The following is an 18,379-nucleotide window of genomic DNA, read 5'->3' as shown; positions in this document are numbered from 1 at the left end:
TGTAATATATATATATATATATATATATATATATATATATATATATATATATATATATATATATATATATATATCTATATATGTACACACACACACACACACATACACACACACACACACACACACACACACACATATATATACACACACATATATATATATATATATATATATATATATATATATATAGGAAGAATGAACGTAGTAACAATAAAGCATAGAAAAGGAATGAGAAGGGAATCAATAGCAAATATAGTATTATATAGTGCTGTCGGCATATGTCGTATCAAGCTGGCCAGGAGTGAGCAAAGCACTGCTACTCACACCACAGGCAGGGTTTTACCAGTGAGAGTAACATTGTTGATCTGCTAAGTCTACTTTACAAACAATCAGAGGGTAGTCCCCAGTGAGACTACAAAAAATTGACAGCATATTTGGATCTCCGTCCATTACACAAGCAAGGGCAGGTATGTTCAAGGACTAAATAGTGGGAGAGCATGATAATACATGTGTTGGGACAACATACATGTAGGGCCCCTAATGCTGGGGGGAGGGCAATGTGTGGAGGTGTGTCATGGCCGTGAAAGAAACTGGATAATGGATTGATTACATGTATGTCGAACTCGGGTGGGGTCGAGGAACCATTGGTATGTGATTATGGATCCAGGCATGTCATGGTTGGATGGCCTGGTTTTAATTGGATTGCTTCGTGGAGGCCAGTGAGTTAGTTAGAAGTATGTATGCATACACACATGCATACATCTATATGTAGAAGTACATTCCCTGTAACATATCCATTCCATTTGCAGACATAAACACATGAATGTGCCCTTACAAACCTCGACAGTAGATAGAATAATAGGTAGTGCATAAGAGGGAAGGGCCAAAATTGCTAAAACGCAGAAGTGTGTACAATGTCCGAAGTCAGTGCTGTGCTGAATAAATCAAATTTGAGGACTGTCTCACACAGGGAATTATCCCTGTGATCTGCCTGCATCGGCAACGCCAAATACTAAACCGGTCTATTTATAAAAGAATCACGTCGAACATGTACATAATTAGTTCTCATGTGTAACGTGTACATTATCATATAGTCAAACTAATTAATTCATTGTAGCGTCATGTTAATGGGAGTAAGTATGTACGGAAGTAAGAGTCTAATCTTGACATAAAGACAAGTGTGTCCCATGTGGGATAACTCAAAAATTGCGATTAGTGTCCTATTGGTCACTCATGTCACCAATGTTTGTGGACTAAACGGTAGAGATTCCTGAGAATACGTGTAGTGAGTCATTGGGAATGGCCATTGTGTACTGGTGCATGGATTTAGGATATATATAAAAAGCATTTCTGTCTACACAATCTGACTAGTTAATCAATTCATGTAGGGGTTGACTCTTCCTTGTACAGTCATGTTGCATGTATGTTGGGTGCGACAGGCCCGGATGGCTCCTTGTCACGGTCACCCTCTTCCACAAATCTATGTCCGTCTACCTTTGGCTTATTATAGTGTGTTGTCCTTACATATATGCCTGTATTCCTATCCACTGTGTGTGCAAGGCAGGAGTGGTGCATACTGACATGTGTCTGCACTAAGAACTGTGACTGTCAGATATGTCTGGACCACTGGTGTTTGCAGACATGGCCTTCATGTGTTTAAGTGTGTGAGCATGCCCAGTATGGCCGTCTGTATCGCATGTGTGGAACAAGTCCAGGTAGGTTGTACTGCAGTGCCGACCTTTGTGTTGTACACCAACATGGAGCATGCTGTGTCTGCAGGGTATCCATCGGTCATTTGGCATTGACTGTTGCTACATGTCTGCATAGTGGGGGGGACACATGACTGTATCTACTTTCCTACACAGGAGCAGGGGGGGCACACCTGACTGTTGCTATAAGTGTACGTTGGATGGGGGGCACACCTGACACCTATACACATTTGCTAGGACTGTACTGGTATGTCAGGTACTCCATTTCAGTGTGTAGTCTTACCTATTGAGCTGGCTAGAGGCATACCAGTATACTACAGATCTTAGCTTTAATTACCAACATATTAGTTTCTGACTTCCTAGCCTTCACAACTTACATCCAACTGCCTGCCCTGCTGTAGTCTGTCTGTGTGTGTCTGGGGGAGGGGTTACCATAGGGCACAGTCAGAGGCCATAGTACAGCATTTGTTTGTGTCTGTCTACACCGGTCCTGCTGGCTGAGACTTGTCTGGGTCTTATGGACACACATGTCACTCAGCCCATTACCTGTACTGGGTTTTGTCACCCTGTGTAGTATTGGCTACTATGGTGACTCCAGTATGTGTTACAGATGTCATGGTGCCACTATGGGTGTCTACTGTCTGCTGCCTTAACATTCGGCCACCCATTTCCCTTGCATGCTCACATCCATACCATAGCTACATGTAACAACACATTCTACTCCATTTGGCAATTGACAGGTTGATTGACTTACCTTGAGGGTGTGCCAGACTTGAGGATGGTGCTGGAGGGCCGCCTATGTTGGATGCACATAGCACACTCCCTATAAATGGTTGAGCACAGGTAGTGTCATGTTTGGCATCCCTTTTACTGTCTGTGTGAGTCAGAAAGGGTGTCATTCCCTGGGTCCCTACTGTGTCAGTGCATATGCTATGCGTTGCCTCTTTGCCGAGGCCAGGTCATACTGGGCATGTCTCCTTCTGCCTACTGAGTCAGGCTCAGGTTGTTTCCCCTCTGAGTCACTCTGTGCCTGTACAGGCCCTGGCATTGGTGGAGGGCTATGTGGCCCTGCACCATGCTGTTCCTGCTGCAGCAGTTTCCGCAGGATCATATTGTGTAGCATAGCACATACCATAACAATTTGGGTACATGTAGCTGGTGAATACTGCAAGGCTCCACCGGATGTATCCAGACACCAGAACCATGTCCTGAGCATCCCAAACACATGCTCTATTATATGTCTGGCCTGTGCGTGTGCCTCATTATGGCGTTGATGTTCAGGCATGTGTGCATTTCTAATGGGTGTCATCAGCCACGGCCCCAGTGGGTACCCAGCATCCCCCACTAGGTGACTGTAGGGGATGTCCATATTGGCAAATCCATGGTACAGCTGTGTCAGATGCCATATTTCTGAATTGTCATAGCTTCCAGGGCAGCCAGTACACACATTGATTATAATGCCCTGGGCATCACATACGACCTGGCAGTTGATGGAGGGGATGCCCCTGCGGTTGATGTAGGCCCTACCCTGCTCACTGGGTGGTGCTTTGATGCATATGTGCATGCAGTCTATAGCACCCACTACCCCAGGGTAGTCGGCTATTTGGTGGAAGAGACACATATTGCTGGTCAACACCTCACATGTGTTTAGGAAATAAACGTGCTCACTGGCATGTGCTGACATGGCATCCAGGAACTGGTGGAATACTCTGGATGCTGATGCCTGTAAGATCCCCATGATATCCCCAGTTGTGCTTTGGGAGGTACCTGTGGCTAGTATACCTAGGCCTACACATACCTTGGTATCCACTGGGATGGGTTCCCCTCGGACAGTTTGATGTGTCAGGTGTGGCCAGCACAGCGGAACAATTTGCTGTAGGAGGTCTCTGTCTACCCTATAGCACTCCACTATCTCCAGCTCATGTAGCCCCTGGTAGGTTACCCTGAGTCTGTACACTCTTCTCTGTCTCCTCACTGTGGGTTGTTCAGCAGCATTCACATCCTCACCACCCTCAGCCTCTTGCACATGTTGTTCTATGTTGCCTGCTGCAGCCCTTCTCATTTTGTAGGTTTGTTTGTTAAAATTTCCCCGCTTGTATACACCGATGGTGTAGAGTGTGGAAAAAATAGAGGGGAAGGTGTTTGCTTAGTTTATAGTAGTTTTCTGGGCTAGGCTGGTCTGCTGCCTCTGTAATTGGCTGATCCTGATACATTTCACCTGTCAGCTCAGCCAGTTCTCCTTGATTACTTTCCTACTGCTGTTTCCCCTTCCGATTGCCCTAGGCAGGATTAGACACATCCCTAGCTTAGCCGTGCTAAGCTGCGAGCAATCCCGTACCACAGGGCTCCAGTCCACTTACAGTATGCCTGACACACCTCCCATGATGTCACCTATATCCAAGTCTTGCACCTGGCTAGCTATACTCTTACACTCTTGGGAACTGCCTCACACCCTGGGAAAAACTGGGATTCACTATCCTTCACCTCATTTGCATAGGATTGCCTGCTATGCATAGTCACATGTCCCATACTGAGCCTCCCCTAAACTAACCACTGCTTACCGTCACGCAAATCCGCACACACCCGCTCACAACTGCTTATAAGTGCCTTACTCACGCCGTATCCAACGGCCCTTGTTCTGCCCAGCAACAAGAAAACCAGCCTCTGCAAGGCTCGAAACTAGGATCCTTCACACCACAGCCAATGTGCTTTACCACTGAGCCATGGCAGATATATAGACATTGGATGTTATCACGAACATATCATTCAGCACAGTCATTCAACAGTATAGGACATGTATTCCATTATGTAGATGTATGTGTGTTAATGTCTATATATATATATATATATATATATATATATACACACACACACACACACACACACACACACATACATAGATATAGATTATATATCCCAAGAACAAACCTTGTGACACCAAAGCATTAGAAAAAAATGAAAAGATAAACACCAGCAGCTCCTGTATTATGTACTGGTGTTAATCCCAAGGCAAGTGTGTTTTTTCTGTCCAACACATGGGCTCAGACTGTATTCTGGGTAATATTAGGGTCGCTTACTTTACTCACCAGGCCTGTTGCCAAATATATGGGTATGTCTTGCCAACCCAGTCTCTTGGCTGATTGTGACATATATGGCCACTATATAGGGAAACTACAAAATACAGTCTTCAACACATCCAGTTGCTAGACACTTACAGCCTCTAACACATAGGGTATGACTGACAAACACACACCTGCTATGCTTTGGAATAGAACACCTACCTAACTACTTTAACACACTACAGCATTACGCAGTTACAGAACTCACTACTGAGATTATTGGGTCACAGCAATCCCAGAGGTGTATTCCTAGGTGGGTGACATCATCAGCCTTACCAAAGTTGAGTATAGGAATTGTACAGAGTGTGAGTACTCTAAAAAAACATTGTTCTTTCCTCAGGCAGACAGACACACACTTGGCATGTCTGGGATTAGAACACCGACCTAACTACTTTATCATCACACTACAGCATTATGCAGTTCCAGAACCCACTACTGAGATTACTGGGTCACAACCATCCCAGAGGTGTATTCCTAGGTTAGTGATATCATCAGCCTTGCCAAAGTTGAGTATAGGAATTGTACGGAGTGTGAGTACTCTAAAAAGCATTGTTCTGTCCTCAGGCAGATGGACACACACTTGGCATGTCTGGGATTAGAACACCAACCTAACTACTTTCTCACACTATAGCATTATGCAGTTACAGAACGCGCTACCGAGTTTACTTGGTCACAGTACTCCCAATGGTGTATTCCTGTGGGTGACATTATCAGCCTTGCCAAAGTTGAGTATAGGAATTGTATGGAGTGTGAGTACTATAAAAAGCATTGTTCTGTCTTCAGGCAGACAGACACACACACGCTTGGCATGTCTGGAATTAGAACACTGACCTAACTAATTGATCACACTACAGCATTACACAGTTACAGAATGCGCTACCGAGATTACTGGGTCACAGCACTCTTAGAGGTATATTACTAGGTGGGTGACATCATCAGCCTTGCCAAAGTTGAGTATAGGAATTGTGCAGAGTGTGAGTACTCTAAAAAGCATTGTTCTGTCCTCAGGCAGTTGGACACATACACTTGGCATGTCTGGGATTAGAACACCAACCTAGCTACTTTATCACACTACAGCATTACGCAGTTACAGAACGTGCTACCAAGATTACTGGGTCACAGCAATCCCAGAGGTGTATTCCTAGGTTGGTGACATCATCAGCCTTGCCAAAGGTGAGTATAGGAATTGTACGGGGTGTGAGTACTCTAAAAAGCATTGTTCTGTCCTCAGGCAGACAGACACACACATGCCAGTGGTGGGATCAGAAAACCTGCCTATCTACAGATCACTATTACAGTACTACGCAGTTACGAGTTGCGCCACAGAGATTACACATTCCAAGGCAGTCATCATGACCTTCTAAGATTGCGGACATCAACAGGGATGCTGACAGTTAAGATGTACATAGCTGTGAACCTGTGTGTTTAACATAGGAGTCCATCCTGAACAGGAGTATTCCCGTCTGTGGAATGGACGACTACTATCACTATACAGGGTTACAATGGCCATGCTCATACACATAGAAGCACATAACATACACAAGGTGTCAGTGGGCATGCTCACACACTTAGTAGCACAGGGCTGTTTGGGATGCACTCTGATTCTAAACACAGAAGGCCACAGTGGCCATGCTCATACAGTTAGATGTACAGAACACGTTGTAATGGACTCCAGTGTTAGTAGTTGTCATTGTTAGCAAGAACGCTGCACTACATATATCTGACATTGATCATCTACACAACATTTGCTGCTGTCCATCATCTTAGATGTATCAGTCTATACCAAGCACAATACTACCACTCGCAGTGATGTCATGCTAGGAATGGCAACTGCTTGACCAACACAATGAGCCAATGACTTGCTGTAATTACGAGGTTGTCTAGTGTCTGTCATTCTGGGATGACATGACTGACAGAAGACAAGCCTTTGTCACAGATCACATGCATCCACGATTCAAGGGAGTGGTGATAAAACCTAGGTCGCATTTGCCCATATAGTGCCATTCCAAGGCAAATTTCCTAAACACAGGATAACATCCTGACACCTAAAAGACAATTGCATTGTATGCTTATGCTAACCAGTGTTAGATGTGTTGCTGTCATAATCACAACTGCTCACTGTTGAACCTACAATGGGGAATACTGACATCTGTGCAGTGTGGAACACCTGGCTGAAGGCTTTGTAGTGCACAATGGCACTACCACCATATAACTCAGAACCAAACATGTGGGCCATAACACTGGTATGGACCACTCCAGGTGGTGGTGTCCCCACATTCCTAATGGCTACTCACACGTACAGACCAGTACTCCAACATAAGTCATCAAAGATGAGCCAGATGCAGGTCACAGTGTCAAAAGCTGCATTCTAGGATGTAATCCTCAGACACCACCATGTCCTCAGACTACCAGCACACATCCATACATGTGGTATGACATGTAATGGTACAACACCAAGTAACCTTTGACTGGTGAACTGTACCTAGCCCTACAACAACTGTGCAGAGTACCCACGTACTGACACAGTTGCATTATGTGTTATGCAATGCAATGATACCACTGTTTGTAACCAGGTCAGCTGTATACATACCAGGGTCTCTTGGATATTGACAGCATTAGCAGATGACTGTTGCTGTGCACCATTCAGTGTGTACCCTGCCTGACATGAAGCTATGATTGTACAGGATGTTTGTGTGGGGAGCAGATTGTTTTGACATTTGTGTAGGATACAACCTGGGATGTGGACAGGTCCCATGCAGCCTGCATGTATGGCATTAGAGAGTGCAGCTTGTACCTGCACAGTTGTTATTATAGGGGCTCTGTAGTGTACATGAATATATGAATGTGTACCTGTTGGGGGGGCAGTGTGTTTATGTTATCCAAGACCCTATCTGGATGAACAGGTGCTATTTCCGTAGGTGCAGTACTTCTCATGCCATAGTGCTGTGAAGCACAGCAGGTCTTGTTGTTGCCATTATGTTTCATGACACAGCTATGGAATCCTCTGTGTTTGGCCTCATAATATGTGGATGATTAGTTTCACAGTAGCTTTGTGTGGCATTATATGGTGTATCTCCATCTTACTGAGGATGACCATGGATCAACTTCCACTCGTGTGTTGACTCTTGCAACAGTTATTACCTTCTGTGGTACAGTTTAAGGCAGGGTACCACCGGTTTGCCTTCATGTTTGTGTTTGTTTGAATCCTGTTTCTGTTTCAATGGAACGATCACTGCACATATGTGAGTGCATAAAGTGCATTTGTGTAGGACCCAGCATTTGCACATGCATTGTACATCTGCATGGGTGCCATGACAGTCACCACTTCGCTCTTAAGGAGCATAACATTGGCTTTGAAGACTAACCATGTGTGGCATACTGTTAGCCCTGTTGGTGTGACTATGGTGATCCAGGTCATTGGTGTTGATGAAATCCAAAATGCACTGAACACATGTGTTGGTACATGATGAGTCTTCTCAGTTCATAATGGGATAGCTGAGGGGCCATGATTATGGTTTCCTGTCTCAAAACTGGTATTCCCCATTACAGCACAATGACAGCTGGGAATTCTGAGGCATGGTGGATGATTTGTCACAATGTGCAATTTGGATTACACTTTGGCACAAAGGTAGTTGCTCAGCATAATACATCTTACGCTGTGCAAGTACAACTTGTGTGGGGGTGTACATATCCCTCAGGAAGTTGAAAACACCTGTGGCCCATGTGTTCCAATAAAGGATGTTGGCCAAGAGGTGAGGTATGTGTTATAACCTGATCATGCAGGGGTACTCTCCAAAGCATTGAACCACATCTCAATCACTGCACAGATACATTCTCCATGATTCAGATTGCCATAAGTGAGTCCATATTGAGTAACTGATTTGTATCATTGAGTAGCAAGACCCACTGTTTATTTCTTGGCTGTTTCTGTTGCACCAGTGGACTTTCACTTGAACCTGGCATGATGAGGGCACTATAGAGGAAGCATGGGCCTTTGCCAGTATCCAGATTCTCAGGGGTGACAGGTGCAGGCCCTGTCTGGCAAAGCATCATGGTCTGTCAACCATGTTATCCCAGGCAGAGTGATGCTGGATACTCTTTGAATTACACCAGTACATTTCACGATTGTGGAATACAATCCTTGTCCCTGTACTGCTACATCATTCTGGCCAATGGCAGAATGCTACCCAGGACTTGGGACATACCTGCATGGGCTACAAGACCTGACAGTTCCTACATGTGTTTCCATGCAGTCCAGGCTACTGCATCACAGGTTCTGCACAATAACATAGAATATGCCAGAGACGTGTATAGTTCTAAAGGTGGTCTGAGTGAATGGGTATGTGGCTAATCATGGCAGATAGGCAGTTGACAGTATGTTTGCCCTCATATAGCTTGGTGTGTAACATAGTGTTAGGGTTTGCATTCACAAATGAGTACTGTTGGCCATGTTTCCAGCCATGTGTTCTGAGGTGTGACACAGTTATGCAAACTATGTCGTACAGTCTTTGTATTCTGTTGTCTGTCTATTCCAACTTAGGAGGCCTCTTGCTTGGCCAGATACTTAGAGGCCTCTGTGGATGTGTGTGATATCTGGTGGAATGTGTGTGTGTCCTTACTGTGTTCTGGTAAGGGTATGTGTTGGCTGTGGTGATGAGATGCATGTGTTAACCTACACCTCTAGACTGTCTAGTCCATTCATGGGTATAGAATGGACTGCCTCCAAGCTCACCCCTGTAGCTGCATCCCAGACAATGTGTGGTGTGTGGTGTTAGGAGGGTTTGGCAGTGTACATGGCATAGAGATTGCATTCCCCCAGGATGGCCACATACACAAAGCTGACATTAGTAAACACCAGTAGCTGACTAGTGGATATGCCTGTATGAGCATTCAGTACTACAAGTACCATGTACTGTATTTAGTATACTTACTGCTTATGAAGATGTTTTAGACAGTGATGCTCACATGTAAATATTTGTGTTATGGACGTGGCAACACTAGCTATTACAGGAACATGGTAGCTACCTTTAGTAGCAATCCCCCTCTGAAGGCCACATCACATCCTGATAGTTGATTACAGATGATGCAAGTGTGAATAGGGCTGTATCCTTGTCTGGGTATATACTCACATACCCAGCAGAAACATGAGCTGTGTTGGGCACAGACACCCACTCCCCACACAGAGTCAAATATCAATAGACTCTGCTGCCACTATCGACATGATCAGGATATAATCAGATAGTGTACACCATCACCTATGAAGCAGCTATTACACATGGGCAGTGGTTTCCTACATCTTACACTCCTACTGCAGATGTCACACGGGAGTTAAAGATGATATGCACCCTGTTTCATTACCAGTACTGTCAACATATTTCCAAGCAGCTGTTAGTCTGGCAATGAGAGGTTAGGCTACACAAATCTAAACGTTCAACCAGTGTGTCTCTACTGTCAATATCCACTCTATGTAGGTGTGCACATAGCCATTTGGCACAGCCCTGTAACAAGGGACAGTACACATTTGCAGAACATGTACACATGCACAGCTGTCATTGCTTGCAAACAATAGTAGAGAGGTGGATATTAGGCAAGGTGGACTTTTAGGCAAGGCTCATAAGACAAACCCATCACCGTAAATAGCACAAATAACCAGAAACTGAGGGTATTGCTACTCAACGCCAGAAATCTAAACCTCAAAATGCACACACTCAAGGCACTCTTCAGTATGGAGAACATCGATATCTGTGCGGTAACAGACACCTGGTTTAAGGCTCCAGAGAGCACCCCAGCACTACCAGGCTATAACTCATACCACACCTTTCAGCCACAGAACCCGGACCAGAACACAAAAGGTGGGGGTGTATCCATATTCATCAAGGATACTCACACCTCCATGTTAGTGGCACAGCATGATGCATCAGAGATCATCCAAGTGCAACTGACAATGGGCAAAACTGCAATCCAAATTGTAGCTTGCTACAGATCACCCACCATGACCCAGGACCCACATTACGCATTTCTGGAGACACTGGGAAATATGCAGGTCCTACCAAACACCCTAATACTGGGTGATTTCAACTACCCAAACATTAACTGGGAGAACTACTCAAGTACTAACTCCCTTGCCCAGCGCTTCCTAGAATTTCTAAACTCAAATGCCCTGGAACAACTGGTCTACACCCCCACCAGAGGGAACAACATATTGGACCTGGTCATCTCCAGCATGGGCGACTGGTGTTCCACACCCGGCATTAACCGCTTGCTGGTTAGATCAGACCATAGACTAATCACTCTGATATTCACATTCCGCCCACAGCCCCAAACAAGGAAACCACTGTGAAAATCTTTTCCAAAGCAGACTTCACGTTGCTTATGCCCGAGGTGGAAAGGTTCACAGCCCCCACGCCAATGGGCAATGCTGTCCAAGATGCTGAAACCTATACAAAGGCACTCTATGATCATCTGCAGGAATGCATGGATCATGCTATCCCAAGTCAAACCTAGATTCGCTCCTCCAAGAAAAGGAAACTGGTCTGGTGAACCCCTGCCATAAACAGGCTCTACAATAGAAGGAGGAAACTAGTACAGGTAAGAGAGAAATTCCTAGGATAGACATCCCTGATCAATATCAGTAAGAAACTACAATCCCTCATGAAATCATCCAAGGCTAGCTTCAAAAGACAATTTCCCAAAGACCCTACAGATAACCACAAAGCATTCTTTAGCTATGTCAAGAACCTAAGTGGGAACTCTCAGATCTGCTCTGAGTTGGTGTAGACTGGCACAAAATACTCTGCACCGACTGATATTGCAAACATTTTGGCAGACAGGTTCAGTGCAAACTTCACACCACTCTCAACCCCTAAATGGCCCATAACCATACCAGAAGAATGTATGGCCCTGGCAATTACTGACACACAGGTTAAAACAGCCCTATCCAAAGCCACAAACACAGCCTCAATGGGACCAGACAGTGTCCCAGGCTGTGTCTTACAAGAGCTCCAAATGAATTAACCCCTCACCTAAACACTCTGTTCAAACCCAGCCTCTCTACAAGCTACATACCCACAGAGTGGTGCACAGCAACAGTTATCCCACTCCACAAAGGTGGCGCCACAACAGACCCCAGGAACTATTGCCCTATAAGCTTGACTAGCCTGGTCTGCAAGGCTATGGAGCGCATCATCCTGGAACTCCTTTACAGAGACATTGGGAACCTCCAGACACTCGACCCAACCCAGGTCAGCTTGATTGAGTGCAGATCATGCCTACTGAACCTGTTTGATGTCTTACAGTTACTTAGACTTTAGGTGTGGGGTGTGGTAGTTCACACATACTACCCGGACCTCGCCAAGGATTATGACGCCATTCCCCACTCAGGTATTATTTATAAACTCATCAGCCAGTACATACACCCATACATCACAGGTTGGGTTGCCAACAGGCTTACACACAGAACCCACATGGTAAGCCTAACAGCCTCCAGGTACAACTCTTAACCAGTCACAACTGGTGTCCCACTGGACTCTGTCCTGGGACCCCTACTGTTTGCCATATACATCTCGGAGGTACAGGCAAACACAGGTAGACTACAGCAGACCGTGTTTGGTGATTACTGCAAACTGGGAGCCATAATTGACAGTCCAGCTGTCACAGACATCCTTCAAGGGGCCACACATAAACCAACACAGGGTGTCAAAGTTATGGCCTCCAGATAAAGGCCACAAACTGCATGGTCATTCCATGTTGGGAAAACTAAATACCCACATATTAACACGAGTGGCAGCCACTTTAATATAGACGAGGTAATGGGTATGTGGGGACTACATTAGATAGTGATCTCTCCTTTGACAATCATATCTCCAAAGTAATTAGGACATCCTTCTATGTAGGCCATCTGATTACTTAAGGGTTCGCATCTAGACATACTGAGGTTATTGTGCCCCTTTACTCATCGCTCATAGGTTCATAGGTTCATAGGTTCATACTAGGCTATCTGCCCTGGGGCAATTATAAGCCTAGCCCGATTCTGTATGGCTTGGTGTAATCCCTGGGACAAACCATCCAGAGATTCTTCTTGAAGATTCAACAAGTTCTATTTATTTCTGTGCTGAGGTTCAAGTCCTGTGGCTCTAAGGGATTTAGATTTACTGAGGTGGAGCATGTCCATTAATTCTGGATTTGACATAGCTTTGTATGTCAGGCATAGATCGCCTCGAAGTAGGCGGTATGCAACTGAGTAGAGCTCATCAATCCCATCATCAGGTATGATAACCCATTTGGGATGTACCTCAGAAGACACATCCAACAGCTGGAGGGTCCACAAACATACCTCGCCAAGAGGATTACTGGCCTCAGACATGTGTCCTATGCTGCCAGATTGAATGAACTCTTGCATTACTCAATGGCATCTCGTTTACTCAGAGATGATCTTTGCTGGCCAACAAAGCCATGTCCAAGTTAGGCTTAATGGATATGCTCCACCTATGAGAATCCATGTCACAGTGAGCCACACACTGTAATGAGCTACACCTTAACACAACCATAACTGGAAGATGCTGGAGTGACAGATTCCTGTCACAGGTATTCCTCACGCTTTGGAACTACATCCCGATTACATTTTACGGAGCCCCTCACTAACACTCCAGGGAAACCTTGCAGAGTGGATGGGGAACAGTGGATACACCCCAAGGATCCCGCAATTGGCTCTGCTCCACAGAGGGACAGTTAGTTAATCAATGGGGTGGTGACAGCTGACACATTTTGGCTAGGCTTATGAATGGCCTTGGGCAGTTAGCCAAGTACCTACCTATGTACCTATGAACCTATACATACAGTATCAGCACATGCTGATAGCTTAATTTACTGTTCAGGTGTTGACTTACCTTGTGCCAATAGCGGTTGTGTGTGCAATAGTTGAGGGCTGCCTATGTAGGATGCACACAGTAGACCGCGTATACATGACAATTTACAGGTGGTCTTGTGTGTATGCCATCCATGTTTACTGTGTGTGCAGATGGAGAAGGGTGTCAGTCCATAGGTGCCTGCACTGTCAGTGCATGTGCTATACATTCCCTCTTTGTCAAGGCATGGGCATACTGGCCACGCCTCCATCTGCCTACTGGGGCTGGCTCAGGGTGGTCTGGTCCTCCCTCTGTCTGTGCCTGTGGGGCCCTTTGGGTGGTGGGCTGTGAGGGCCTTCACCATTCTGTCCCTGCTGCAGCTGTTTCCGCAGGATCATATTGTGTAGCATGGTACATACTATGAAGATGTGGGCACACATGCCTGGAGAGTACTGCAAGGCTCCACCAGATATGTCCAAGCAACGGAACCGTGATTTCAGCATCCCAAACACATGCTCTATGATGATTCTGGTTTGTGCGTGTGTCTCATTATGGTGTTCTTGCATGGGTATGTGTGCATTTCTGATGGGAGTCATCATCTACGGTTCCAGTGCATAGCCAATATTGGATGCCCCTCTGGCAAATACCTGATACAGCTGTGATCGTGATAGCTTCCAGGGCTGCCAGCATCCATGATAATGCCCTGGGCATTGCTGATGGAGGGGTATTGGTGAAGAGACACATATTGCTGGCCAAATGTGCTTACAGCATCCCCCACCAGGTGGCCATATTGGATGCCCCCTCTGGCAAATACCTGATACAGCTGTGAGGCATGCCAGATGTGGGAATCGTGATAGCTTCCAGGGCTGCCAGCACACACATCCATGATAATGCCCTGGGCATTGCACACGACCTGGCAGTTGATGGAGGGGTATCCCTTGTGGTTTATGTATCGCCTAACCTGCTCACCGGGTGGTGACTTGATGTGCATGTGCGTGCAGTCTATTGCACCCAGTACCTCCGGGCATTCTGTCGCATGGTGGAAGAGACACATATTGCTGGCCAACTCCTCCTACATTCGGGGAAAGTATATGTGCTCATTGGCATGTGGTAACATGGCATCCAGAAACTGGTGGAGTACGCTGGATGCTGATGCCTGTGACCATTGACTCCAGATCCTTCTACAAACCTGATTACTCGGATCTCCTTGGGCCCATGTCAGTCAGGGGTCCCTCAAAGTGACCCTTCACAAGTGGGTCCTTTATCTCCCAGCCCTCAGGCCTTGGATTTAAAAAAGAGTGCATGAGAAGGGGGGTGCCACCACACTTTAACAAGCTGTTAGGCTTTAAGATTATGCCCTAACCCCCCTGACATGTTGGGATATAAAGGTGTGCATGGTGGTATTGTGGAGAAAGAGTGACACAGCTCTGTATTAACACACACATACTCCAGTCTTATGCACCACACAACTGGCTTTGTGCATCTTTGCCTGTCTCATTTTCCACTGATTCTACTGTCACATCAGTAACAGAGAAACCTGTATGGACAACCAGATGTAATAAGTGACCTTTAACATGACCATCAGAGTGAATCCCATGCCTGGCATGTTATAGAGAAAAGCTCTATCAGATGGTGACATATATTCATACTGTTTCAATGCTTTTATATTTGATTCTGCTCAACAATTTCTGCATTTCATGAGAAATATTTTCAACAACTGAGTAGGGTAGACATTTGTTCAGTCACAACACTATTCTTTTACTTATTGTTAGGATGGTGGGAATTTTTTTTATATATACATAAATATATATATATAAATGTGTGTGTGTGTGTGTGTGTGTGTGTGTGTGTGTGTGTGTGTGTGTGTGTGTGTGTGTGTGTGTGTGTGTGTGTGTGTGTGTATACCCTTATTTTAAGCACACACACACACACACACACACACACACACACACATATATATATATATATATATTCATTTTTCACTTGGAATAATGTTACTGATACAGCATTCAGGTAACTATGAACAGAGGGCAAGCAGGTCAGCTCAGTTTATTCATCTAGTGCAACTGTTTCAGGTACAATTTAACCTAATTCACACCAGAAAAGACCAGTGTTTGATGTCTCATTCCATCCTAAAGACTGAGAAATATGCATGGATGTCACGTCTATTAAATGAACCCAAGAAAAACAATATGTTATTTATAAGAAATTACATGATTGGAAAACTGAACAGGACTCTTGTAAGGTTCCACTCAGAGAGAGTTGCCATTGTAAGCCTTTCTGGGGCAAAAGTACAGGCTGTCAGACATCTGACATGTAACTGTGAACAATTTAAGAAATACATCCTTTTATTTAGTTATTTATTTTATTTTATATTTGTTGACAGGGAAAGTTCGACTGGACATACATCCATTTTCAGCAGCGGCCCGGTGAGAAAAGTTCCAGTAAAACATATATCATCAAGCAGATATAAACAATGGTATTTACATCAAAATAAGGCAGAAAAACATTAGAAAATATCGGACAGTTTATAGTAGAAGCACTTAGTAATTTATATAATTTACAGGCATCACACATCTAATACATTCAGTCATTTGCAGATGTATACATACAATGTGTTGTAAGTAATGAACAAATTAATGTGTACTCTACCCTGCTTTCTGGTAGAAAGATATAATACACATGTGTTTAATGAAATAACGCTGTCACTATTTTTTAATTATTCTTTTGTATCCAAACCAAAGTCATTGAAATAAGTTTAAATGTATATGAATAATTCTTTAGTATCCAAATTAAAGTTATTGAATTAAGTTTGCATGTATATGAATGCTTAATCCTAAATACTTTACAAGTCAAACCAAACTGTGTTTAAGTACTACATTATAAAGAAAAATACTATGAATATGGCTCTACTATAGATGGTTGCTAGCGACTCACAACACTTACTTGTTGCTACTTGTTCAAAAAAGCAAGCACTCAAACTCCCACTAGTTCGATATCCCAGTTCTATGTAGCCTTCCTCACATCCATCCCTATAAAACTGTATAGGCCTACCAGAACCTAAACTCTTGTCCTAAAACTCCCACCCAGTTCCCAAGATGAGTCCTCATTCCCTTACCCTAAATGTCAACACTGCCCTCCACCCTAAACCTAAAACTCCATCCTCCCTCACTAAACGTAAACTCCCATATCAATACCTTATCCTAATCCTCCCCTCCCACTCCCTAAACCAAAAACACCCTTCTTGCTCCCTAAGCCTAAATTACCACCCACTCCCTAAGCCTAAATCCCCCGCCCACCCCATAAGTCTAAACCCCCTCTCCCTCCCTATTCCCTCCCAATGGCTGCTTGCCCAAACTCATATTCCAGTTTGAGCATGAGCAGCCGCCTACATGAGTTACAAGGCACTCGAGTCCTTGGCTTTGAGACAGTGGTTTTCGAGCACTTGGAACTCAAGCTCCTGTAGTACTCCCTTTGAATAAATATACTTTAAAATTTGAATCATCCCACAGCGAATGTATCACTGTATTATGGGAATTTAAAAGCAAACAAATCACCTCTAAAATAAAAAACTATTAACCTCAGTTTCAGTAAGTAGTAATGCTGGCAGCCAGACTAAGTAGTATTGTGAAATACAGGACCACCCATAGGCACTCTGAGACCTGATGCTACAGGTAGAGCTCCTCATTTCTTCTGGAAGTTCCAATATTCCTGTTATTATTCTTAGAAATAAGCCATCAGTTATTTTTTGTATGTTGATTACCAGCAAAGTGGTGCAGTGTAAGCATGCTGGGCCTTTAACCCAGAGGGTGATGGTTTGAAACCATCCTCTGCTTTGCAAAGGAAAGAAAGTTAAACTATTCTGGGTTTATTTTAAGAAGCAAGGTTGGCATAATGGATAAGGTTTTTACCTCACAGACACATTATACAGGGTTTGAGTCTCACCTTTGAATGGAAATTGACTAAGTTAAATGGCCTGCAAGAGTATATTTATTTATTTATTTATTTATTTATTTATTTTACATTTGTTTACCGGGATAGTCCAATTGGATACATGTCCATTTACAGTGGAGGCCTGGGGTGAAAAGCTCCACATAGACAAACTTACATAGATTGCACAGAAATTAGCAAACAATTATAAAAACAAAGTGATTATATACAATAGCTTAGTAATGTTCCCTAGTAGGGACTCACAATTCTCATGGACAGACACAATTAAAAGTAAGAGACATCAGATTGGAAGCAGAGCTTGATGACGTAGTTACAAGTTATGATAATTATAGAATATGCTTTTAGTTTATAACTTAATCAGGGTTGGTACATGGGCATAGCCAATTCACTTTGAGATTCTGTTTGGGGGTTTTTTTTGAAGAGACTTTTGGAGAATTTTAGGGTTATATAGTTTGGCAACAAATTCCAGGTTTTGCCAACGAAGTTGGCAAACAGGGATTCACCAGCAGAGTTATTAGCTTTGTGGGTTTGGACCAGTAGTTTATTGGCTGACTGTAGGGATCTTAGGTTGCTATATGGCTTAATAATATTTTTAAGTGAGGGGGTATCCTCAGGGTGGTACAGATTTTGTGCACTATTAAGAGTTGATTGAATTGAATTAAGCTGGGCAGTTCTAGCCACTCTAGTTGTTTAAGGTTTTAGCAGTGGTGGGTTCTATAGGTGGAGCCAGTGGCGAATCTGGCAATATGATTATAGC

Source organism: Protopterus annectens, chromosome 4.part1 (assembly GCF_019279795.1).
Source record: "Protopterus annectens isolate FY-2018-M chromosome 4.part1, PAN1.0, whole genome shotgun sequence".
In the NCBI taxonomy this organism is placed as follows: domain Eukaryota; kingdom Metazoa; phylum Chordata; order Ceratodontiformes; family Protopteridae; genus Protopterus; species Protopterus annectens.
The sequence above is the reverse complement of the archived record's forward strand: the minus strand, read 5'-3'. Positions refer to the sequence as shown.